Source organism: Lathyrus oleraceus, chromosome 3 (genome assembly GCF_024323335.1).
Source record: "Lathyrus oleraceus cultivar Zhongwan6 chromosome 3, CAAS_Psat_ZW6_1.0, whole genome shotgun sequence".
In the NCBI taxonomy this organism is placed as follows: Eukaryota; Viridiplantae; Streptophyta; class Magnoliopsida; order Fabales; family Fabaceae; genus Lathyrus; species Lathyrus oleraceus.
This window is the reverse complement of record NC_066581.1, coordinates 338588168-338614429: the sequence shown is the minus strand read 5'-3', so window position 1 is coordinate 338614429 and position 26262 is coordinate 338588168. Positions and strand designations below refer to the sequence as shown.

The following is a 26262-nucleotide window of genomic DNA, read 5'->3' as shown; positions in this document are numbered from 1 at the left end:
AAAACCTTGGTGACAATATACGGTCCATCATAGTTAGGAGTCCACTTTCCCCTGTGATCTGTTTGAGGAGGAAGGATCCTTTTCAACACTAAATCTCCAACTTGGAAACATCGAGGACGCACTCTCCGATCAAAGGCTCTCTTCATCCGACTCTGATACAAATGCCCCTGACAAATGGCTGCCATTCGCTTCTCTTCGATAAGACTCAAATCATTGAACCTTGTCCGAATCCATTCAGCTTCATCTAACTTGACATCCAACTGGACTCTTAGAGAAGGAATCTCCACTTCAACAGGTAGGACTGCTTCCATACCATACACAAGGGAGTAAGGGGTTGCCCCAGTCGACGTACGTACTGAAGTACGGTACCCATGCAAGGCGAAGGGTAGCATCTCATGCCAATCTCTGTACGTAACAACCATCTTCTGTACAATCTTCTTTATGTTCTTATTTGCTGCCTCAACAACGCCGTTCATCTTAGGGCGATAAGGGGAAGAATTGTGATGTTGAATGTTGAAGTTCTGGCACAACTCCTTCATCATTTTGTTATTGAGATTAGAACCATTATCAGTAATGATTCTTTCAGGAATCCCATAACGACAAATGATTTGTTTCTTGATGAATCGGGCAACCACATGTCTGGTGACATTCACGAATGATGTTGCTTCGACCCACTTGGTCAAATAGTCGATGGCAACAAGGATGAAACGATGCCCATTGGAGGCGGTCGGCTCAATCTTTCCAATCATATCAATGCCCCACATAGCAAAAGGCCACGGCGAAGACATCCCATTCAAAGGATTTGGCGCCACATGTACCTTATCAGCATAAATATGGCATTTATGACACTTCCGAGCATATTTGAAACAATCAGATTCCATGGCCATCCAGTAATAACCTGCTCTCAACAATCTCTTAGCCATTGCATGTCCGTCGGCATGAGTACCGAAGGAGCCTTCATGAACTTCCTGCATTAACATGTCTGCTTCGTGTCTATCCACGCATCGGAGCAAAACCATGTCGAAGTTCCTCTTATACAGCACATCGTCTTTGTTCAAGAAGAAACTGCCTGCCAATCTTCTCAAAGTCTTTCTATCATTGTTGGATGCCCCTGCAGGGTACTCTTGATTCTTCAAAACGCACTTGATGTCGTGATACCAGGGCTTGTCATCAACTACCAGTTCAACAGCAAACACATATGCGGCCCTGTCGAGGCGCATCACATCGATCCTGGGAGCGTGGTTCCACCGAATCACGTTGATCATGGAGGATAGAGTGGCAAGAGCATCTGCCATCTGATTCTCATCACGAGGTATATGATGCAACTTTACTATTGTGAAGAAAGTCAACAGTCTTCTCGTGTAATCTCTGTAGGGGACCAGATTAGGCTGGAGAGTATTCCAATCACCATTCACTTAATTGATCACTAGAGTTGAATCTCCAAAGATGTCCAAAGTCTTGATTCTCAGATCAATGTCTTGCTCAATACCCAAGATACATGCTTCATACTCAGCTTCATTATTGGTGCACTCAAAAGTCAGACGAGCGGTGAAAGGCATGTGGGCACCTTTCGGAGTAGTAATGAGAGCACCAATTCCACCTTTCGTCTAGATTAGGTCCCTCCTCAACAACTGGCTCTTCCCAGTCTTTCATCTTGAGGAACATGATGTCTTCATCTGGGAAATCAAACTTCATCGGCTCATAATCTTCAATCGGCTGTTGAGCAAGATAGTCTGACAGAATACTCCCCTTGATGGCTTTCTAGGACGTATACTGGATGTCGTACTCTGTCAGTACCATTTGCCAACGAGCAACCCTTCCGGTGAGAGCTGGCTTCTCGAATATATACTTGATTGGATCCATCTTGGAGATCAATAAGGTTGTGTGAGTCAGCATGTATTATCTCAATCGCTTAGCAGCCCATGCAAGTGCACAACATGTCTTTTCAAGCATTGAGTATCTCGACTCGCAGTCTGTGAATTTTTTACTCAGGTAGTAGATGGCATGCTCTTTCCTACCTGTCTCGTCGTGTTAACCGAGAACACAACCCATGGAATTGTCTAGTACTGTCAAGTACATAATCAGCGGTCTCCCTGGGACCGGAGGCATAAGGATTGGAGGATTCTGCAAATACTCTTTTATCTTCTCGAAAGCCCTTCGGCAATCATCATTCCACCTGATGGCCTGATCTTTTCTTAACAACTTGAATATCGGCTCACACGTGGCTGTTAGGTGAGAGATGAACCTAGCAATGTAGTTCAACCTCCCTAAGAAACCATGGACTTGTTTCTCTATTCTTGGCTCACGCATTTCCTGTATCGCTTTTACTTTGTCAGGATCCACCTCAATCCCTTTTCCGCTAACAATGAAACCCAACAGTTTTCCAGATCTCACCCCGAAAGTACACTTGTTCGGATTAAGCCTCAGCTTGAATTTTCTCAAACGCTCAAACAGTTTCTGCAGATTCACCAAATGTTCTTCTTCTGTCTGAGATTTGGCAATCATATCATCAACATAAACCTCGATTTCATGATGAATCATATCATGGAAAAGAGTCACCATCGCTCGTTGATATGTTGCCCCGGCATTTTTCAGACCAAACGGCATCACCTTGTAGCAGAATGTGCCCCATGGGGTTATGAATGTTGTCTTCTCCATGTCTTCTGGTGCCATCTTAATTTGATTATATCTAGAAAAGCCATCCATGAAGGAGAATACCGAGAACTGAGCCGTGTTATCCACCAAAACATCGATGTGAGGTAATGGGAAATCATCTTTAGGACTAGCTCTGTTCAGATCCCGGTAATCAACACACATTCGTACCTTTCCATCCTTCTTAGGTACTGGAATGATGTTTGCAACCCATGGCGGATAATTTGTAACCGCTAGAAACCCTGCCTCCAACTATTTTTGCACTTCTTCCTTTATCTTGACAGCCATCTCTGGTCTTGTTCTTCTGAGCTTCTGCTTGACCGGAGGACAATCCTCTTTGAGAGGCAAACGGTGTACCACAATGTCTGTGTCAAGCCCTGGCATGTCCTGATAAGACCAAGCGAAGATGTCAACAAACTCTTGCAGCAATTCAATCAGCCCCTTCTTCACATTATCTTCCAAAGCAACCCCTATCTTGATCTCTCTCTTGACGTCCTCGGTGCCGAGATTAATCACTTCAGTAGACTCCTGATGCGGTTGAATGACCCTTTCTTCCTGTTTTAACAACCTGGCAAGTTCTTCAGGGAGTTCACAGTCTTCATCACCCTCTGAAATTCTAGTTACCAGACTTTAGATGTCACATGGGTTGTTATGACATCCAATTCTGCACAGACAAGAATTGTGCAGAACTTAAAAGTAAGTGCAGTAAATAACACAAGTAATTGTTTACCCAGTTCAGTCCAACATGACCTACATATGGGGGCTACCAAGCCAGGGAGGAAATCCACTATCAGTAGTATTAATTCAAAGCTAAACTCACCCGTTTACAACTCTTCACTTAATCCCTACCCAATGCAATTTCAATCTTACTTTAAGATCAGAGTTCCTACTCACTCCCCCTCAATCACCTCAGTGATTACTACCTTTAATCAATATTAAAGACAATTTTGAAGTCACACTTCAAACAACTCTTGATTGTGCTTAACAGCTTTAATCAAGATACACAGCACTCACGCTTAAAAGCTTTGAGCGACACAACACTTACAACTCAATGAACGCCCTATGCCAAAGCAATCATCAACGTGATAATGGCTTGGCTTACAAGATATGTCTAATACAAGACTCACAAAAATACAGCAGTGAAGTATGATAGCGATAACACGAAATTATATCATATTTTAGGACTTAATTCCATTAAATTCTATGACTATTTATTTCGGTTTACTGCATTTTATGAGATATTACGTGGTATTTTCTTCCTATTTGTCTCAGGTAGTCTATTTTGAAGAACAAGTGAAAATGGAAGAAAAGGAGGTGCAAAAAGGAGAGAAAAGGAACCAAATGCCAAAGCCCAGCCCAAAGCGCACAAGTCACCAATGCTGTGCCTGTGACGGACGTCACAGGGTGCGTGACGAGCGTCACGCAAAGCAGCCTTGTGACGGACGTCACACATGGTGTGACGAGCGTCACACCGTTCCACTATTTTTTTGGCGCAAGTAACGCCCTCAGAAGACTTGAAGAAGAGACGTTGAGGAGTTTGTGTCCTATATCCACGCCGTGCATTTAGCCACGTTGAAGAACTTGAGAAACGGAAAGCAGTTACCAGCACCAATATAAATAGCTATCTCTAAAACCTAAAAGGGGTTCCTCGGTTTTTCCACGCTCATATTGCCGAAGCTTTGCCAATTTTCTTTTCACGCTTTTGCTTATTTTTTTCTTTTCCAGCAACTTAACATCGTTTATTTTATTTATTTCTTTTGCAAGTTCTACATTCTTTTTCCCTTGCAATTTACCTTTCCCCTTTTAGCATTTAGATATTTTTCGCATAATAGTTTCTACACCGGAAACTATTGTGCAACTTTTTATCGGATCTAACCTTACGTTAGATTCTAGTTTTATTTCCTTGGTTTAATTTATTGTTTAATTGAAGAATCGAAGAACAAATCCTACCGGCTTGTGGTGGAGTGTTCAAGACTATTGTATTACGCATTCAGGTTCTTTAATCATTATTTAATATTTTGTTTTATTATTTATCTATATTATCTGCCTGGAATGAGTCTGTTTATGCATGATATGTATGCTTGTTTATTTAGCATGTCTGGCTAATTCGCCTAGGTATCGGTATGTAAAGTAAGCAGAATAAGGGATCAAGACTGAGTCGGTCTATTTAAACTTAAAATTAAAATCAATCTTTTTACGGTCTCAACTTACAGGTTTAATAACAAGATTTTTTACAAAAAGTAAAGGACATAAAGAAGTTAAAATCAATAGAGCGAGAGTTTGAGGTTTTAACTGGACAGTGTAAGTTAGGCATTAATTCTAGATCAGGGCGAGAGCAAGTTTTAGAGTTAATTAAATTCTGACCTTTTCCAAAAAGTATTTTTAAAGATTGAATGTGAGGACGAGAGTTAAGCATTTGGATTTAATTGTATAACCTAAGTCAACAGAGCGAGAGTTTGAGATAAGGGTGTTTAAAACGGTCAGTGTTTTCTTAAAAAGAGTTTCTGCAACTTTATTGCTTTCAAAGTATGGTTTTTGACTTAATTATAAGTGACAGCTACATTAATATAAAATCATGGTTTATTCAACAGAGCGAGAGTTTGAGATAAAACCTTTAACCAATAAAGTTAACTGAAACGATTTACTTTAAAACCAAGAAACCGACAAAGACTTGATTCCCTAGTTTTGACGAACTACATACCGATATCCGTTTTATTAATATTTAATCTAGATCTTAGTTTAGCCTTTAGTTTTTTCCCAAACAATCAAACATTTTTCACCTTAGATTTACGTAGTAACCTTAGATAACGGTATATCGATTCATAAGTCCCTGTGGGATCGATATCTTTTAAAACTACGCGATAGAACTGTGCACTTGCAGTTTGTATCCCATTCTCGACTCACGCAGTCGAGCGATCAAGTTTTTGGCGCCGTTGCCGGGGACTTTTATTCAATCGATATCGTAACTCTTCCGTTACGCTGTAGAGACTAAGGTTTCTTTTTCTTCTATTCTTCCTTTCGTTGATTTGTATGCCACGCACTCGCTCACAAGGCGAACCGCTCTATCTACGAATCAACGATATCGAACTATATCTCCGAGTCTTACGACGAATTCGGGAATATCGTGCTGAAAACAATCTCCCTCCTATCGAACTTCCTGATATCAAAAACCTTTTTCCTTCGATACCCGAGATGGCAGAACCAGCTCGTGCTCTTAGAGATTACGCCGCTCCATCGCAAGATGAACCACATTCAAGTATTGCTCCGCCCGCAATCGAAGCAAACAACTTCGAACTTAAACCTTCGCTGTTGCAGGCTGTGCAACAGAACCAATTCTCTGGAAATCTTACCGAAGATCCAAACCTTCATTTATCCGTATTTGTTCAATACGCTGATACTGTTAAAGCTAATGGTGTCACTTCAGAGGCAATTCGACTTCGTCTTTTTCCTTTCTCCTTAAGAGATAGCGCTAGAAGATGGCTTCAATCTCTTCCTTCCAACTCAGTCACCACCTGGAACGAGTTGAAGAAAGTTTTTCTTGCCCGATATTTTCCGCCAAGCAAAACAGCTATGTTAAGAGCCCAGATAAACGGATTTAAACAGAAAGACAACGAGACTCTTTTCGAAGCATGGGAAAGATACAAAGACATGATGAGACTTTGCCCACACCATGGTTTGGAAGACTGGTTAGTAATTCACACATTTTATAATGGTCTCTTATACAACACAAGGTTAACAATAGACGCCGCTGCAGGTGGTGCACTAATGAACAAACCTTATGCTGATGCTTACCAGCTTATCGAGAGCATGGCCCAAAACCACTATCAGTGGGGAACCGAACGAACAACGGTGGAAAAACCTCAACCGAAAACTGGCATGTACGAGATAAGTAACCTTGATCACGTCAATGCAAAAGTGGATGCTTTGGTCCAGAAAATTGAAAGTTTAAACGTATCACCTCCAGCCGCCGTGGTTGCTATAACTCAGAATTGCGAGGTCTGTGGAATCCAAGGCCACACTCCTGCGGAATGTCAACTCTTGACTGGAATCCAAGCAGAGCAAGTAAACTATGCTCAAGGAAGCCCCTATTCGAATACCTATAACCCAAATTGGAAGAACCATCCAAACTTTTCATATAAGAGTAATAATTCTTTATACGCACCTGGACAGTCTCCAAATCAAGCCCCATCTATACCACCGGGATATCAGAAACCGAATCCATCCATGCCTAACAATAATACCCCTAGAAAATCCAACTTGGAAATCATGATGGAAAACTTTATAGCTTCCCAACAACAAACTAATAAAGATTTCTTAAACCAGAACATACATACTGGCGAACAACTTAAACAACTAGCAAGCAAAGTAGATGCCTTGGCTACCCATAACAAAATGCTGGAAACACAAATATCTCAAGTAGCTCAACAACAAGCACCTACTACTGCACCAACTGGTACATTCCCTGGACAGCCCCAACCTAATCCGAGAAGCCAAGCTCATGCAATTATATTAAGAAGCGGAACAGAAGTGGAAGGACCGTCTGATCCAAGGATAGAAAACCAAAACCCTAAGAAATCAACTGAGGAAAGTGAACCTAAGGAAAAGGAAGAGAGTAATAAGGAAACCCTAGAAAAGAAGGAACCTTATGTACCTCCACCACCTTACAAACCACCTATACCTTACCCTTAAAGGCTTGTTAAAACCAAAGATGCGGGCCAATTTAGAAAATTTGTTGATCTCCTTAAACAATTAAACGTTACAATTCCGTTTACCGAAGCTATTACGCAGATGCCCTCATATGCTAAATTCTTAAAAGAAATTCTTTCTAATAAGAGGAAACTTGAGGATAGCGAAACCGTTACACTCCCTGCCGAATGTAGCGCTATAATCCAAAACATGCCTCCTAAACTCAAGGATCCGGGTAGTTTCTCTATACCCTGTCACATAGGAAAATTTGTCATCGACAAAGCCTTATGCGATTTAGGAGCCGGAATTAGCGTTATGCCTTTATCCATATGTAAGAAACTGGAAATGGGAGAATTAAGACCGACCAAAATGTCCGTGCAACTAGCAGATCGTTCCATCAAATATCCTGTAGGAATCCTTGAAAACGTTCCCGTACGCATAGGTCAGTTTTACATTCCCACTGACTTCACAATTATGGACATTAGAGAAGATGATACTACACCTATTATACTAGGAAGACCATTCTTAGCAACTGCCGGTGCAATCATAGACGTAAAACGAGGACGACTCACCTTCGAAGTAGGTGAAGAGAAAATTGAATTCATTCTTTCCCAATTCTTGAAAGCACCTGCAATAGAAGATACATGTTACTTCATGGATATCATCGATGAATGCATAAAAGAAGCAGAGTTAGGAGAAGACAAATCATCAGACTATCTTTTAGAGGACAAATCTAACCAATGCTTAGCAATAACACCGGACCCTACGCAATGTCTTAACAAACCAACCCCTGATTTGAAAACACTTCCCAAAAATCTGAGATATGAATTCCTAGACTTAGAACTTGAACGACCTGTGATAGTTAATGCAGATCTAGGAAGACTCGAAACAGAAAAACTCTTACATATCTTAAGGAAATATCCAACCGCACTAGGATACCACATCACCGATCTTAAAGGAATAAGCCCTTCTATTTGTATGCACCGCATCATGTTAGAAGAAGACTGTAAAACCTCTAGGGAACACCAGAGAAGACTAAATCCGATCCTAAGTGAGGTAGTAAAGAAAGAAATAACCAAGTTATTGGAAGCAGGTATTATATATCCTATATCTGATAGCAAATGGGTCAGTCCTGTACACGTTGTACCAAAGAAAGGAGGCATAACCGTTATTGAAAACGAAAAAGGAGAAACTATAACTAAACGAATCGAATCGGGATGGCGAATGTGCATTGATTATAGGAAACTAAAGAAAGCAACCCGAAAAGATCATTTCCCTTTACCATTCATTGACCAAATGTTAGAACGATTAGCAAAACATTCACATTTCTGTTATCTAGACGGTTATTCAGGCTTCTTTCAAATACCAATTCACCCTGATGACCAAGAAAGGACAACGTTCACATGCCCTTTTGGTACCTTCGCTTATAGACGAATGCCGTTTGGTTTGTGTAATGCCCCTGCGACCTTTCAAAGATGCATGATGGCAATTTTCGCCGACTTTCTCGAAAACATCATGGAAGTATTTATGGATGACTTTTCTGTATACGGACAAAGTTTCGAAGAATGCCTTGAAAACCTGGAAAGAGTTCTTGAGCGATGTGTAAAAGTAAACTTAGTACTTAATTGGGAAAAGTGCCACTTTATGGTACAAGAAGGAATTGTTTTAGGACACATCATCTCGAACAGAGGAATTGAAGTAGACAAAGCCAAAATAGAGGTAATCGAAAATCTTCAACCCCCAAGAACCGTGAGGGAAGTACGAAGCTTTTTAGGACACGCCGGTTTTTACCGACGATTCATCAAAGACTTCTCTAAGATAACTAAACCCTTAACCGGACTGTTGATGAAAGATGCCGAATTCATATTCGACGATAACTGTTTAAAAGCATTTCAAACTCTTAAACAAGCATTGATCTCAGCACCCATAATGCAGACACCAGACTGGAATGAACCATTCGAAATAATGTGCGATGCCAGTGATTATGCTGTAGGTGCTGTTTTAGGACAAAGAAAGGATAAAAAGCTTCACGTTATATATTACGCTAGCAGAACCCTGGATGAAGTGCAAATGAATTACGCCACTACCGAGAAAGAACTCCTAGCAGTGGTATTTGCGCTAGATAAATTTCGTTCTTACTTGGTAGGAGCCAAAATAATAGTCTACACTGATCACGCTGCTATCAGGTACCTTCTAACAAAAAAGGATGCTAAACCTAGACTCCTAAGATGGATCTTGTTGCTACAAGAATTCGACTTAGAAATCAAGGACAAGAAAGGAACTGAAAACGTAGTAGCAGACCACCTCTCTAGACTTAAGAACCTTGAACCGGAAAGAACATCAATTAATGATGATTTCTCGTATGACAAACTTATAGCTACTTTGGAAGAGAACAACTCCGACATGCAAGTAGAAACCACCTTAGCTATATCTGTCACACCATGGTACGCTGATCTAGTCAATTATTTAGCTGCCGGAATAGTTCCACCTACTTTATCTTACCAGCAGAAGAAACGATTCTTCCACGACATAAAACACTATTACTGGGATGATCCCTTACTTTTCAAAAGAGGCCCCGATGGTATTTTCCGTCGATGTATACCCGAAGAAGAGGTAGAAAATATAATCCAACACTGCCACTCCGCTCCTTATGGTGGACACACAAGTACATCCAAGACCTGCTCTAAAATCCTACAAGCTGGCTTTTATTGGCCAACTATATGGAAGGACGTACATGCGGCTATTAAGGAGTGTGACAGATGTCAACGCACGGGAAACATATCTAGACGTGACGAGATGCCGCAAAAAGGTATTTTGGAAGTAGAGATTTTTGACGTGTGGGGGATAGACTTCATGGGACCTTTTCCATCCTCTTTCGGTAACAAATACATACTCGTGGCAGTTGACTACGTATCAAAGTGGATCGAAGCTATAGCTTCTCCAACAAATGACACCCGAGTAGTAACTAGACTCTTTAAAAATATAATATTTCCGAGATTTGGCATCCCAAGAATAGTAGTCAGTGATGGTGGATCACACTTTATATCCAAGGTACTCGAAAAACTACTACTTAAGTATGGAGTGAGACATAGGATAGCGACACCTTACCACCCTCAAACCAGTGGACAAGTGGAAGTATCTAACAGAGAAATCAAGCAAATACTAGAAAAAACGGTAGCCACTTCAAGGAAAGATTGGTCATTGAAATTACCAGAAGCTTTGTGGGCATACCGAACTGCTTATAAAACCCCCATAGGGACGACCCCATTTAAGCTCATTTATGGAAAATCCTGTCACCTCCCGGTAGAATTAGAACATAAAGCCTATTGGGCTATTAGAAATTTAAATTTGAATTATAAAGCCGCCGGTGAAAAGAGAATCCTTGACATAAACGAATTAGAGGAACTCAGAAGAGACGCCTATGAAAATGCCAGAATCTATAAAGAAAGAACAAAACAATGGCATGACAAGCGTATATCAAGGAAAATCTTCAAGCAAGGCGACGCAGTACTTTTATTTAACTCTAGACTAAAGTTATTCCCGGGAAAACTACGATCCAGATGGTCAGGGCCTTTTCATATCACTAAAGTCTTTCCCAGTGGAGCGGTAGAAATAAAAGGACAATCTACAGAACCGTTCACCGTAAACGGGCAACGTCTGAAACACTATCACTATGCGGAAACCAACGAGGATTCGCAAATCCTACACTTAGACGAAACGCCCCCAGGACCTATAGATTATATTTAACAGTTTCTTTGTCGAGCTTGCGACATTTAAACAAAGCGCTTAGTGGGAGACAACCCACAAATTAATTTGTTATTTTATTATTCTATTATTATCATTTCCCTATTTCTTTCTTAATTATTCTTTCAATTTCTGCTTAATATTCATTCTTGATAAAAAAAAAATAATAATAATAATAATAATTTTCTCTTCCTTCGGCATTTGGCCAAATCCTGACTTAAACTCATGTTTTCTTTTCTCTAGCTAACACTAACCAGATGGGACATATTGATCGTATGGGTATCAAGTTCAGAGGAATGGCTCAGAAACAAAAGTTTGAAGAACTAGCCGCTAGAGAGATGCTACCTAGTTTATATGCTGATGATTGGGCTATGACTGCCCTTGGACTGAGACAGAGTGTCCTGTATTTGCTGAATCAGATAGGATGGGAGACCTCCCCTATCCTGAGACATTTCACCACCTACCAGAGACTCACACTAGAATTCCTTAGCTCATTAATCTATCTACCCAGCCATGGAAAAGGAATTAGCAGAGGATTTATCCAGTTCAGAATGTTCAATATGGAGTACCAATTTAATATTAGAGACTTCACCAACCTTTTGGGTTTCCCTACTTCCTTTGATACATTCACTGTTAGCCAGGAAGAACTTTTTGAATATAGAGAGCTTGAACACTTTTGGGGTAAGCTGACTGGAAATGATGAGCCCGAAGAACATGAGTTTCTCTCTGGAAACATACATAACCCGGCTTTTCGCTATTTCCATAAGATCCTGACCCACACTTTATTTGGGGAGAAGCCAAACAGTACTTCAGTTTCACGTGATGAACTTTTCATCATATTTTGTGCTTCCCAGAACCGTCCAGTAAACGGTGCCACTTTTATGTTAGCTAATTTGGACCACCTTATCCAGGATGAGCGAGCACCCATTAGAATAGGCGGTTTAATAACTATGATAGGTAATGCCATTGGATTACGTCAGCCTATGCTTGACCTTAGCCCTTTTTGTGGCATTACTACTATGAGTATACCTTTCCTCTTCAACACTATGTTTATAGCAAACCTAGGGTCTGATGAGTTTGAGCTTATTATTGATAACCAGGTTCTCTGCCTATTCACCATGTCCGATCCTAGGACTAGTGTTCATAACCAAAGGAACTGGCTCTATAACCTGAATGAAACCCCAACTCCTGCTGGATCCACTGAATCCATCCAGGATTATGAGATTTGTAATGACTATGAGAATTATGTTGACCAGATCTCTCATGCTGAATCTGACCCTCAGACACCATCCGGCTATCATGATATTGACCCTCCTCCTCAGCCTGTTCCGACCGAAGAATCAGCCATACCTGACCTCCGACATCATATGCCCGGAACTGATTATAACACCGCCATTGAAGCTTTGATGTCAGAACAAGACGCCCTTAGAGGAGAATTTACTAACATGAGAGACGAAGTTCTAGGATACATGAGCAGTATGACGAATCAGTTTCACGAATTGCTACATCATGTTAACTCTTTTGCTCCTCCGGCCAGAGATCGTACAGAGGGATAGAGTTTAGTTATTTTTCTAAGTTATTTAGTTTCAAGTTAGATTATTTATTAATGTTATTTGAATTCATGTTTATTTCTCTTTCATTTCATTATTTTCCTTTCCTGTATTACATTATGATCATTTTTATTGAAGTTGTTTATTTAATTTTATTATGCAAAAGCTATTATGCTCTACTGTTGCTTCCTATGAATTATTACTATACAAAGCAGATTAAGCGTGCACAATAAATTAAATTGCAGACTAAGCTGATCATAAGCAAAACAAAACTAATAAATTCACCAACCAAAGTAATTCTGTGAAGCGCCACTGAGGCCTTTCCAAAAAGGAAAGTGTGACGAGCGTCACACTATCCATAACGGCCGGCACACTTAGTGCCTGTTACGAGCGTCACATCCCTGTGACGAGCGTAACACTCCTCAGACTAGTGAACGTTAAGGAGCCGTTGGAGACGAACGTTACACCTTTAACTTTTTACCTTCCCCATTCATTTTTCATTTAACCACACTAAATTACTTTTCAACCACTTTTTCTTTCCACCTTCCAAATTCTTCTCCTATAAATACCCACCAAACCTTCCTTCATTCACCACAAACAATTCTCTCCTATCCAATACATTTCTTTTTCTTTCCAAATCACCCCTTCAAAATTCATCACAATGGCGAGAAATCCGAATTTCGGAAACATCATCTTCCGATCCGTAGATGACAATTATCAGAGGGAGCAATTCGAGCGTTTCCAACAGCGAGGCGTCGTTTCCACCAGGTACCCCGATTTACCTTGTTTACAACAATTAGGCTTACTCCAAGGTATCGATTGGATGCTCCGTCAAGCCAACTTAACCTTCCTTTGCACTCATAATCAACCCACCTACCCATCCCTAACCTTAGAATTCTTAAGTTCATACGACTACACCACTCCCGCCGGTGAAGACGAATTTCTAACCGGTACGGCAACCTTCCGTATGTTTAACACCGAGTACTCTCTAACCCAAAACCAATTGAGTACCATGCTACAATTTCCCACAGAAGGTCTGCTGCATGCCAGAATCCCTCCAACCTCAAACTGGAACACAGTTGGCGTTTTTGGCCTTTTTAAGAAAATTTCCGGTATAGATACCTACAACTGGGAAGAACTCCTTCTCTCCCATATACATAACCCCACTATCCGGTACTTTATCCGCATCTTGCAAAACACAGTTTTTGGAAGGCCAAACAACAGCAAGGTCAACTCAAAGGAACTATTTTTCCTCCAGTGCGTTTTCGAACCAGATACTCAGGTAAACGCCGCCTCCTTTCTCTTTCATCACATCCGCACCTTATGTGCTAGAGGCAGGCAACCTTTTATAATTGGTGGCTTAATCACCACCATCGCACTTGGCCTAAACCTAGGGGATAAACTCCAAACTCTAGAATCCCTACCTCCCCTATCTATGGATACCAGCTACTGTCGATCCAGCCGCTTGATTAAGAACAGAGTAGGCGGAGGATATTATCTTATGGTGAACAACCAGGCAGTTCCAAGCGTTGTTCTACCAAATACTGCCCTCTATGATCTAAACGCTCCTGAAACCACCGAGCCTTTACAAACAAACCCACAAACAGATGAGTTTGAAGAAATGGAACAAGGTGATCATCCGCCTACACAACAGTCAGTCCCGCTCAACCCTTCCGGCAATACAACTGGCCCATCCTCCCAACGTCGTCGACGAAGAAGGCCTGCAACCAACGACGACATTATGGATGCTATCGATGGAATGCAGGCACAGAATGTCGAGATGCTGCAGATGATGCGTCAAATGCAACAGCAACAGGACGCTAGGAATGCCATAACCGACCAGCGGTTTACTGAGTTGTTCAGCAGGTTCGACAACTTAGACTTACGTCAGAGATCACCAGGTCCAAGAACCAGAGGCGGAAGACAACCTTAGTTGTAGTTTCCTTTTCCTTTCCATATTGTATTTCATTTCCTTAAAACATTGGGGACAATGTTTAATTTAAGTATGGGGGGGAAAACTTGTTTCTTCCATTTCCATTTTTCAAGTATGTTACCTTCCCTTTCATTGTTATTTCCCTTTCTTATTATCTGAAAAAAAAAAAAAAAAAATTTATTATAATTTTAAGTTAAGTCCCTAGTGTGAAATATTTCTATTATCTATTCCCCTCAATTTTCTTGAGCCATAACAAAACAAATTTTAACACACCCAATAAGTATAAAGGTTGCTTACTTTATAAAACTTGAGTGAAATCAAGACAAAAAAAAATCATTACCATAACAACGCTCTGAGAACCTCAACATGTTAGATCAGGATAAGTACCTATTATACCGATTCCTCGAACTTTTAGCTTTAGAGTAACCCCGAGTAGTTTATACGAGAAGTCAGCACCATCTTAATAGCAAACTACGTGGAGAGCCGATGAATATAAGTGAATGATCCCCAAAGTAACATAAAATATATGAATATATCAGGAAATGCACTGATTAAATTAGGTGATCCTTACCAGATCATTTAATCTAAAAGTTGCAGATCATGCAAAAGCACAATATGAAAGATCCATTATGAGTTGGTTCAGTAGGTATCTGGTACTGAACTCGGTAGGGCGGACTACGGTTCGATCCCCCACGATTTGCAATGGACTGAATAACGAAGTTATCCGACTTATGTACCAGAACTTCTAGCTAAAAGCGGATCAGAATCACTAACCGGTTACTCCACTATGTGCGCGAAAAGATAAAGGGCTTAATGTGATTTCGCTAGAATGAAAGCGGGTGAAATAAAAGTAAAGGAACTAGGATAACTATAATGGCATTACTTGAACTGATTTGCATAAGGTAGGGTTATCTAAGTTGTAACGGTAGTTGTTGATGTCAAGATTAAACTCAAATTGCTTCTAAACAAAATCCATTTGCAACCTATTACGAATTGATGTGTGTTTTGAAACTTCGCCTGGCTAAATTTTTGAAAACGATTTCTATACTGAATTTTGCTTGACGACAAGCAAAGATCTAAGTATGGGGGAGTTTGATAACACGAAATTATATCATATTTTAGGACTTAATTCCATTAAATTCTATGACTATTTATTTCGGTTTACTGCATTTTATGAGATATTACGTGGTATTTTCTTCCTATTTGTCTCAGGTAGTCTATTTTGAAGAACAAGTGAAAATGGAAGAAAAGGAGGTGCAAAAAGGAGAGAAAAGGAACCAAATGCCAAAGCCCAGCCCAAAGCGCACAAGTCACCAATGCTGTGCCTGTGACGGACGTCACAGGGTGCGTGACGAGCGTCACGCAAAGCAGCCTTGTGACGGACGTCACACATGGTGTGACGAGCGTCACACCGTTCCACTATTTTTTTGGCGCAAGTAACGCCCTCAGAAGACTTGAAGAAGAGACGTTGAGGAGTTTGTGTCCTATATCCACGTCGTGCATTTAGCCACGTTGAAGAACTTGAGAAACGGAAAGCAGTTACCAGCACCAATATAAATAGCTATCTCTAAAACCTAAAAGGGGTTCCTCGGTTTTTCCACGCTCATATTGCCGAAGCTTTGCCAATTTTCTTTTCACGCTTTTGCTTATTTTTTTCTTTTCCAGCAACTTAACATCGTTTATTTTATTTATTTCTTTTTCAAGTTCTACATTCTTTTTCCCTTGCAATTTACCTTTCCCCTTTTAGCATTTAGATATTTTTCGCATAATAGTTTCTACACCGGAAACTATTGTGCAACTTTTTATCGGATCTAACCTTACGTTAGATTCTAGTTTTATTTCCTTGGTTTAATTTATTGTTTAATTGAAGAATCGAAGAACAAATCCTACCGGCTTGTGGTGGAGTGTTCAAGACTATTGTATTACGCATTCAGGTTCTTTAATCATTATTTAATATTTTGTTTTATTATTTATCTATATTATCTGCCTGGAATGAGTCTGTTTATGCATGATATGTATGCTTGTTTATTTAGCATGTCTGGTTAATTCGCCTAGGTATCGGTATGTAAAGTAAGCAGAATAAGGGATCAAGACTGAGTCGGTCTATTTAAACTTAAAATTAAAATCAATCTTTTTACGGTCTCAACTTACAGGTTTAATAACAAGATTTTTTACAAAAAGTAAAGGACATAAAGAAGTTAAAATCAATAGAGCGAGAGTTTGAGGTTTTAACTGGACAGTGTAAGTTAGGCATTAATTCTAGATCAGGGCGAGAGCAAGTTTTAGAGTTAATTAAATTCTGACCTTTTCCAAAAAGTATTTTTAAAGATTGAATGTGAGGACGAGAGTTAAGCATTTGGATTTAATTGTATAACCTAAGTCAACAGAGCGAGAGTTTGAGATAAGGGTGTTTAAAACGGTCAGTGTTTTCTTAAAAAGAGTTTCTGCAACTTTATTGCTTTCAAAATATGGTTTTTGACTTAATTATAAGTGACAGCTACATTAATATAAAATCATGGTTTATTCAACAGAGCGAGAGTTTGAGATAAAACCTTTAACCAATAAAGTTAACTGAAACGATTTACTTTAAAACCAAGAAACCGACAAAGACTTGATTCCCTAGTTTTGACGAACTACATACCGATATCCGTTTTATTAATATTTAATCTAGATCTTAGTTTAGCCTTTAGTTTTTCCCCAAACAATCAAACATTTTTCACCTTAGATTTACGTAGTAACCTTAGATAACGGTATATCGATTCATAAGTCCCTGTGGGATCGATATCTTTTAAAACTACGCGATAGAACTGTGCACTTGCAGTTTGTATCCCATTCTCGACTCACGCAGTCGAGCGATCAGATAGACACACTAAATCTTCACGCCTCAAAATCCCCAGTTCTGAATGAAGGAACAACTTCCTTTTATATTGCAGTACTTGGGCCTTTGCACTTGTATTCTCCTGAATTTAAGGTCACGCGAGTTCCCCTAAATTCCACATCTAGGTTACTAACAAATAGGCTATTTGTTAGGTTCATTAAATGTAGCTTGGTTGTTGATTTCCTGGATTTTCTCTCAGCTGTTGAATCCCTGAAGAATAGCCTGAGAAAAAGCTGAAACAGAAAACTTAACAACCTACAATATAGCATATGCTGTCAGGAATGAATGTCACGACATTCAGCTTGACATCAAGGATCATATGCTAAGTCTATTTTTCCAGAAAACAGACTGTACAATTTTGCTGACCTGTATATGACCAAAGTGACCATACTACAGTAACAGCTTACATTAATAAATGTCAAAGTATCCAATTTAACATTTACACATTTGGCCTTCAGTCAGTTCTGTTATCCTCTTGAAGAACAGACTAAGAAACATGCTGAAGTATAGCAGAACACCACTCTGTCTATTGTTCAGTATATGCTGTCAATGATGAATGTCATAACATCCAGTTTGACATTTAGACAGTAGGCCTTATGCCAGGTCTGGTATTTCCTTGATAACCAGACTGGAAATAAATACTAAGTTCTAACAGAACACCAACTGTTCTATTCCTTAGTATCTGCTGACAGGGATGAATGTCACAACATCCAGTTTGACATTCAATAAATCTTGTATTAGCTAATCCATCAGTCAGGACATCAGAGCACAGTTAGATATTCTAACCTACAGTGCAGTCACACATACACACCATGTCATGTCATCAGTCAAGACATTAGAATCCAGCTAGTGTTTTACCATATAATGCAGCCAATTAAACACCTACAAACTCCCCCTTTGGCAAATTTTTGGCTAAAACACTTTGATCCCCATAACAGAGTTCATAGCAGCGGAATCACACATCTAGCAGGAAATAGACCTAGCTAATACACTCAGAGTGGCAGCACACTCACACAGATGGAAGTTAAATAAAACTTCACATAACAGCACACATACAGAAGTTAAATAAAAACTTCTAATTGCAGCACACATACAGAAGTTAAATAAAAACTTCTAATTGCAGCACACATCCACAACACACATACAGAGGTACAAAAGTTAAATAAAAACTTCAACACACATCAGCTGCAGGGGAGGGAATCTTCGAATCTGTCATAAAAGTCTGTTTTAACAGACCAATCTGTTGTCTGGGGTATCACCTGTTACTCCCCCTTTTTGTCAAAAATGTTGCCAAAGCCAACAACATAAACAGAAAAAATGACAGAATTACAGACTTGGTTTTACTTCACAGTTTCAACCAAGTTAGCGCCCACTTGATCTTGCTTCACAGCTTTGATCAAGTAATCACCCACTTTTGCTTTACTGTAGGTACATCCATTTCAGATGCCATGACTTTGTTTCTGACATCCAGAACCACTCCTGCATGAACAACATCCTTGAATTCCTGCAGGTGCATAGGCCTTCTCACGTTAGGGTGTCTCCTTACCCTCTTGTTGCCACACTTGTTGCACGTGGCATAGCTGTGATCTGTTGACCAATCAGAGCATAGTTCCAATTGTTTAATAGGTAGAGATATTAAACAATACATCCCAAACATCAGTGGTTGCTATAAGTTCTCAGAGAGACATATTCCCAGTTTGCCACTTAAGTTTTCAAACTGAGTAGCATCCAGAGCCTTTGTAAATATGTCAGCCAGTTGAAGTTCAGTGGCTACATGTTCCAAGGTGATCACCTTGTCTTCCACCAGATCTCTGATGAAGTGATGTCTAATGTCAATATGCTTGGTCCTGCTGTGTTGGATGGGATTCTTGGAAATATTGATGGCACTGAGATTATCACAGAACAATGTCATGACATTTTGAGTGACATTGTACTCAGTGAGCATCTGTTTCATCCAAACCAGTTGGGAACAACTGCTTCCAGCAGCTATGTATTCAGCCTCTGCAGTGGACAGAGATACACAATTCTACTTCTTGCTGAACCAAGATATGAGATTGTCTCCCAAGAAGAAACATCCTCCTGATGTGCTTTTTCTGTCATCAGCACTCCCAGCCCAGTCAGCATCACAGTACCCAGATAGGACAGGCTCAAACCCATGTGAGTACAACATCCCATAGTCACAAGTCTCATTGATGTACTTGAGAATCCTTTTGACTTGATTCAAGTGGCTCACTTTAGGCTCTGCTTGGTATCTAGCACATACTCCAACTACATAAGAAATGTCAGGTCTACTTGCAGTTAGGTATAGTAGACTTCCTATCATGCTTCTATACAAGCATTGATCAACACTAGGCCCTCCATCATCTTTGGTTAACTTCAGATGAGTAGGAGCAGGAGTCCTCTTGTGCCTAGCATTATCCATACCAAACTTCTTAACTATGTTTTTGGCATACTTGCTTTGGGAGAGAAACATAGAGTCCTCCATTTGGTTGACTTGCATTCCAAGAAAGTAGGTTAGTTCCCCAACCAGACTCATTTCAAACTCAGATTGCATTTGTTGAACAAAATGTGTTACCATTTGTTCTGACATACCACCAAAGACTATATCATCCACATAGATTTGAGCAATCATGATTTTGCCGTCTTCATCCTTCACAAACAAGGTTTTATCTATTCCACCTTTTCTGTATCCATTTGAGGTCAGAAATTCGGTCAACCTTTCATACCATGCTCTAGGTGCTTGTTTCAACCCATACAAGGCTTTCCTCAACTTGTATACATGCTTAGGTTGGTTAGGATCACAGAACCCTTTAGGTTGTTCCACATAGACTTCTTCATTCAAGTAGCCATTCAAGAATGCACTCTTCACATCCATTTGGAACAATTTAAACTTCAGAATGCATGCTATAACTAACAGCAATCTGATGGACTCAAGCCTAGCCACAGGAGCAAACGTCTCATCAAAATCAACCCCTTCAACTTGAGTGTATCCTTGAGCTACTAGTCTTGCTTTATTCCTAGTAATTACTCCTTTCTCATCAGACTTGTTTTTGTAGATCCACTTGGTACCAATGATGTTGGTCCCTTCAAGTCTTGGAACTAGCTCCCATACTTCATTCCTTTTGAACTGCTCAAGTTCCTCTTGCATGGCATTGATCCAGTATTCGTCAGTCAGGGCTTCTTTCACATTCTTGGGTTCAACCTTGGAAACAAAACAGGAATTTGAGCTCATTCCCCTTGACCTGGTAGTCACACCACTATTGGGATCTCCTATGATAAGATCCTTAGGGTGATCTTTCTGAATTCTGATAGATGGCATTTTGGTGGTTGCATCTACTTCACATTCAGGAGGAGGTTCCTGTACTTCTTCAGACTTGACTGGAATGTCTGTTGAACTGTCAGGGAATGTTGCAACATCCTCTATGACATCGATTTCTTCCTCTTTATCATCCACAATAACATTTATGGATTCCATCAGGACATTGGTCCTGTAGTTGAACACTCTGTACGCCCTGTTGTTAGTGGAGTATCCTAGAAATATACCTTCATCACTTTTGGGATCCAGTTTCCTTCTCTGTTCACGATCTGTGAGAATGTAGCATTTACTTCCAAAGATATGAAAGTACTTCACAGTGGGTTTTCTGCCTTTCCATATTTCATACAGAGTGGAGGAGGTTCCTTTTCTCAAGGTGACTCTATTGTGAACATAGCACGCGGTATTCATAGCTTCAGCCCAAAAGTGCATAGGGAGCTTCTTTGCATGAATCATAGCTCTGGAAGATTCTTGGATAGTTCTATTTTTCCTTTCAACTATCCCATTCTGCTGGGGAGTTATAGGGGAAGAGAATTCATGACTTATTCCTTCAGACGAGCAAAACTCATCAAACTTGGAATTCTTGAATTCCGTACCATGATCACTCCTAATTCGGACAACACAGCTGTCCTTTTCCCTTTGGAGTCTGATGCACAGGTCTTTGAAGACATCAAATGTATCTGACTTCTCTCTGATGAAACTTATCCACGTGTATCTGGAATGGTCATCAACCACCACGTATGCATATCTCTTTCCCCCCAGACTTTCAACATGCATAGGTCCCATTAAGTCCATGTGCAGCAGTTCCAGAACTCTGGAAGTAGTAGGATGTCCCAGCTTCGGATGTGACATCTTGGTTTGCTTGCCCACCTGGCATTCTCCACAGACTCTTCCTTCATCAATGAGCAGCTTTGGAATTCCTCTGACTGCTTCCTTGGATATGATCTTCTTCATTCCCTGTAAGTGGAGATGTCCAAGGCGTCTATGCCACAGCTTCACCTCCTGTTCTTCCTTGACTGAAGAGCATATTGTGGATAAGTTTGAGACTTTAGGTTCCCACAGATAGCAGTTACCTTTGGACCTAGATCCTCTCATAACTTCCTGATTGTCACCATTCGTCACAATACATAGCTCCTTAGTAAACTGAACATAGAACCCTTGATCATACAGCTGGCTTATGCTGATGAGGTTTGCAGTTAGTCCTCTTACTAACAACACATTATTCAGTTTTGGAACTCCAGAGCAGTCTAGCTTACCCACACCTTTTATTTTTCCTTTAGCACCATCACCAAAGGTCACATAGCTGGTAGTGTGAGGTTGGATATCTGCCAATAGATTTTCCATACCAGTCATATGTCTTGAGCATCCACTGTCAAAGTACCAATCTTCTTTGGTAGAAGCTCTTAGAGCTGTGTGGGCTAACCTAGCATACCATTGTCGCTTCTTGTTGGAGACATGGTGCCTAAATGTCTTATGCTAAGGTCTGACATGAGGGACTTGGTTCGGGTAACCATGAAGCTTGTAGCAGAAGGCTTTTATATGCCCAAGCCTACCACAGTGGTGACATTTCCATTTCTGGAATTTCCTCTTCTGATGATTAGTCATCCTGGTTCCCCGATGTTGAGACATTGGATGTGACTTCCCTTCGAATTTCTGAACTTTAGCCTTTGGGCGTTTGCGTTCAGCTGAGGATCTTTTTCCAAAGCCTAAACCAGATGTGGTTCTAGACTTCTGTCCTACCTTTAGGATCTCTTCCAAGGTGTCAGTTCCTTTATTCATCATTCTGATGGATTTAGTCATCTGATTCAGCTTGGAGGTCAGCAGGGTTATCTCACCATTTAGATCCTCTATGGCCGTCAGATGCTTCAGTCTCTCATCTTCCAGCTCCTTGATGAGTTTCTTCTGCTTTTCTCCTTGTACACGTACTTCTGTACTGGTGACACACAGCTTCTTATAAGCTGCAGCAAGTTCATCAAAGGTCAGTTCATCTGCACTTGAGTCATCATCAGTGGCACAAACACTGGTTAGTGCAGTGACATGTTTAGCACATTCTGCTTCAGATTCACTTTCAGAATCTCCTTCAGACCATGTGATAGCTAGCCCCTTATTTTGCATTTTGAGGTAAGTAGGGAATTCAGCTCTGACGTGTCCATACCCTTCACAACCATGACACTGGATTCCCTTGCCGTGGTTGAACTTCTCTTCAGAAGTTGATCTTTTCTTAATGTTAGACAGGATGTTCTTGACATTAGGTCTACCTCTTTGATCAATCTTCTTCATGAACTTGTTGAACTGTCTCCCAAGCATAGCTAAGGCTTCTGATATGCTTTCATCACCTCCAGTGTATCCTGCTTCTGACTCCTCTTCAGCATTAGATACAAAAGCTACACTTTTGTTCTTCTTTTCAGCATTCTCACCCAAGCCCATTTCAAAGGTTTGGAGAGAGCCAATTAGCTCATCCACCTTCATATTGCAGATGTCCTGCGCCTCCTCTATGGCTGTGACCTTCATAGCAAATCTCTTAGGCAAGGACCTGAGAATCTTTCTTACAAGTTTCTCTTCAGCCATTTTCTCACCTAGTCCACCAGAGGTGTTTGCAATTTCAAGAATATTCATGTGAAAGTCATGAATAGTCTCATCCTCTTTCATCCTCAGATTTTCAAACTTGGTGGTCAGCATCTGAAGTTTGGACATCTTCACCTTGGAAGTACCTTCATGAGTTACCTTGAGGGTATCCCAAACTTCCTTAGCTAGTTCACAGTGGTGCACCAGCCTGAAGATGTTCTTACTGATTCCATTGAACAATGCATTCAAGGCCTTGGAATTTCCAAGAGCTAATGCCTCTTTCTCCTTGTCCCACTCTTCTTTAGGAATCTGCACACTGACTCCATCTTCACCTGTCTTTGTTGGATGTTCCCATCCTTTGTTGATAACTCTCCAGACTTTACTATCTAGAGACCTTAAGAAGGCTATCATACGAGGCTTCCAGTCATCATAGTTAGAGCCATCCAACATGGGTGGTCTATTTGAGTGTCCTATGTCCTTGTCCATGGTACTAGAGAGTAACTTCCCTAGATCTCACCCAGAAATTAACATGCAGAGTGCCTGCTCTGATGCCAATTGAAATTTTAGTTACCAGACTTTAGATGTCACACGGGTTGTTATGACATCCAATTCTGCACAGAGAAGAATTATGCAGAACTTAAAAGTAAGTGCAGTAAATAACACAAGTAATTGTTTACCCAATTCAGTCCAACATGACCTACATCTGGGGGCTACCAAGCCAGGGAGGAAATCCACTATCAGTAGTATTAATTCAAAGCTAAACTCACCCGTTTACAACTCTCCACTTAATCCCTACCCAATGCAATTTCAATCTTACTCTAAGATCAGAGTTCCTACTCACTCCCCCTCAATCACCTCAGTGATTACTACCTTTAATCAATATTAAAGACAATTTTGAAGTCACACTTCAACAACTCTTGATTGTGCTTAGCAACTTTAATCAAGATACACAGCACTCACGCTTAAAAGCTTTGAGCGACACAACACTTACAACTCAATGAACACCCTATGCCAAAGCAATCATCAACGTGATAATGGCTTGGCTTACAAGATATGTCTAATACAAGACTCACAAAAATACAGCAGTGAAGTATCATGGACACACTAAATCTTCACGCCTCAAAATCCCCAGTTCTGAATGAAGGAACGACTTCCTTTTATATTGCAGTACTTGGGCCTTTGCACTTGTATTCTCCTGAATTTAAGGTCACGCGAGTTCCCCTAAATTCCACATCTAGGTTACTAACAAATAGGCTATTTGTTAGGTTCATTAAATGTAGCTTGGTTGTTGATTTCCTGGATTTTCTCTCAGCTGTTGAATCCCTGAAGAATAGCCTGAGAAAAAGCTGAAACAGAAAACTGAACCACCTACAATATAGCATATGCTGTCAGGAATGAATGTCACGACATTCAGCTTGACATCAAGGATCATATGCTAAGTCTGTTTTTCCAGAAAATAGACTGTACAATTTTGCTGACCTGTATATGACCAAAGTGACCATACTACAGTAACAGTTTACATTAATAAATGTCAAAGTATCCAATTTGACATTTACACATTTGGCCTTAAGTCAGTTCTGTTATCCTCTTGAAGACCAGACTAAGAAACATGCTGAAGTATAGCAGAACACCATTCTGTCTATTGTTCAGTATATGCTGTCAATGATGAATGTCATAACATCCAATTTGACATTCAAAAAGTAGGCCTTATGCCAGGTCTGATATTTCCTTGATAACCAGACTGGAAATAAATACTAAGTTCTAACAGAACACCAGCTGTTCTATTCCTTAGTATCTGCTGACAGGGATGAATGTCACAACATCCAGTTTGACATTCAATAAATCCTGTATTAGCTAATCCATCAGTCAGGACATCAGAGCACAGTTAGATATTCTAACCTACAGTGCAGTCACACATACACACCATGTCATGTCATCAGTCAAGACATTAGAATCCAGCTAGTGTTTTACCATATAATGCAGCCAATTAAACACCTACACCCTCTTTTTTAGTTTGAAAGATCGGATTTTCAAAGTCGAAGCGAGCCATAGCAGAACCGTTATCAATAGGATCCGGTGATGTGCATCTGCATGAGTGATGGTATGTGCTTATGAGTTTGAAAAAAATGAAAACTAAACAAAACATTGCCAGATATTTTTTGATTTTTGAAAATTGCAAAAATAGAAAGGCAGTGAACAAAATATTTGAGTGCAAAAAGACGTCCTTTATTGATGATAAAAAATGCAGGTATTCGCATAGATGAGCCCTACAATGAGTCATTACGCCCTGGGCGGAACGTAAGACTTGGATATGCATGAATAAACAAAGAAAATTACTTTTTCAGAAAAGTGACTTGGACAATCTCCTCAGAAGACCAATTGTTGATGACTTCACCCGGGATCCTCGGACGTACCCAGTTATCGATGTCGCAATCACTATCCCCATCTTCATCGTTGACCGCAGAGACCTGGCCATATTGGATGACGCCAGCGCTGGAGAAAGTAATCGGCCCCTGACGAGTCTGAAGTGTTGAAGTTGTAGAAGTCAGAGCTGGCTGATACCCAATCCCAAACTTGTCTTCTTTCATTGGTAACACCAACAGACGTCCCCAACCGGGGGCAACGCCCGAATCTACCAAGGCCTGTGCCTGCTTGAAGGACGAGATAGAGGCACCCGCTTTAACTTCTTCCACCGGAGCTGCATCCTTGATCTGAACTGCCTCAAAGGCATGACATAGGGTCTCATGAAATTCACCTTCTACCTCTACATACTTGAATGTAGACAGGTTACTGACCAGAATGTCCTCCTCACCACAGACAGTGATAATCCTTCCATTGACTGGGAATTTAATCTTCTGATGTAAAGTTGAAGAGATTGCCCCAGCATTGTGGATCCAAGGACGACCCAACAAGCAACTGTACGAAGGGCTGATATCCATCA

General features: G+C 40.4%; 1 pseudogene; it reads right to left on the bottom strand.

Annotated features, from left to right (window-relative positions):
• Window positions 1–6229: 6229 nt before the first annotated feature.
• LOC127133601 (uncharacterized) lies at window positions 6230–6329 on the bottom strand (annotated as a pseudogene).
• Window positions 6330–26262: the final 19933 nt, after the last annotated feature.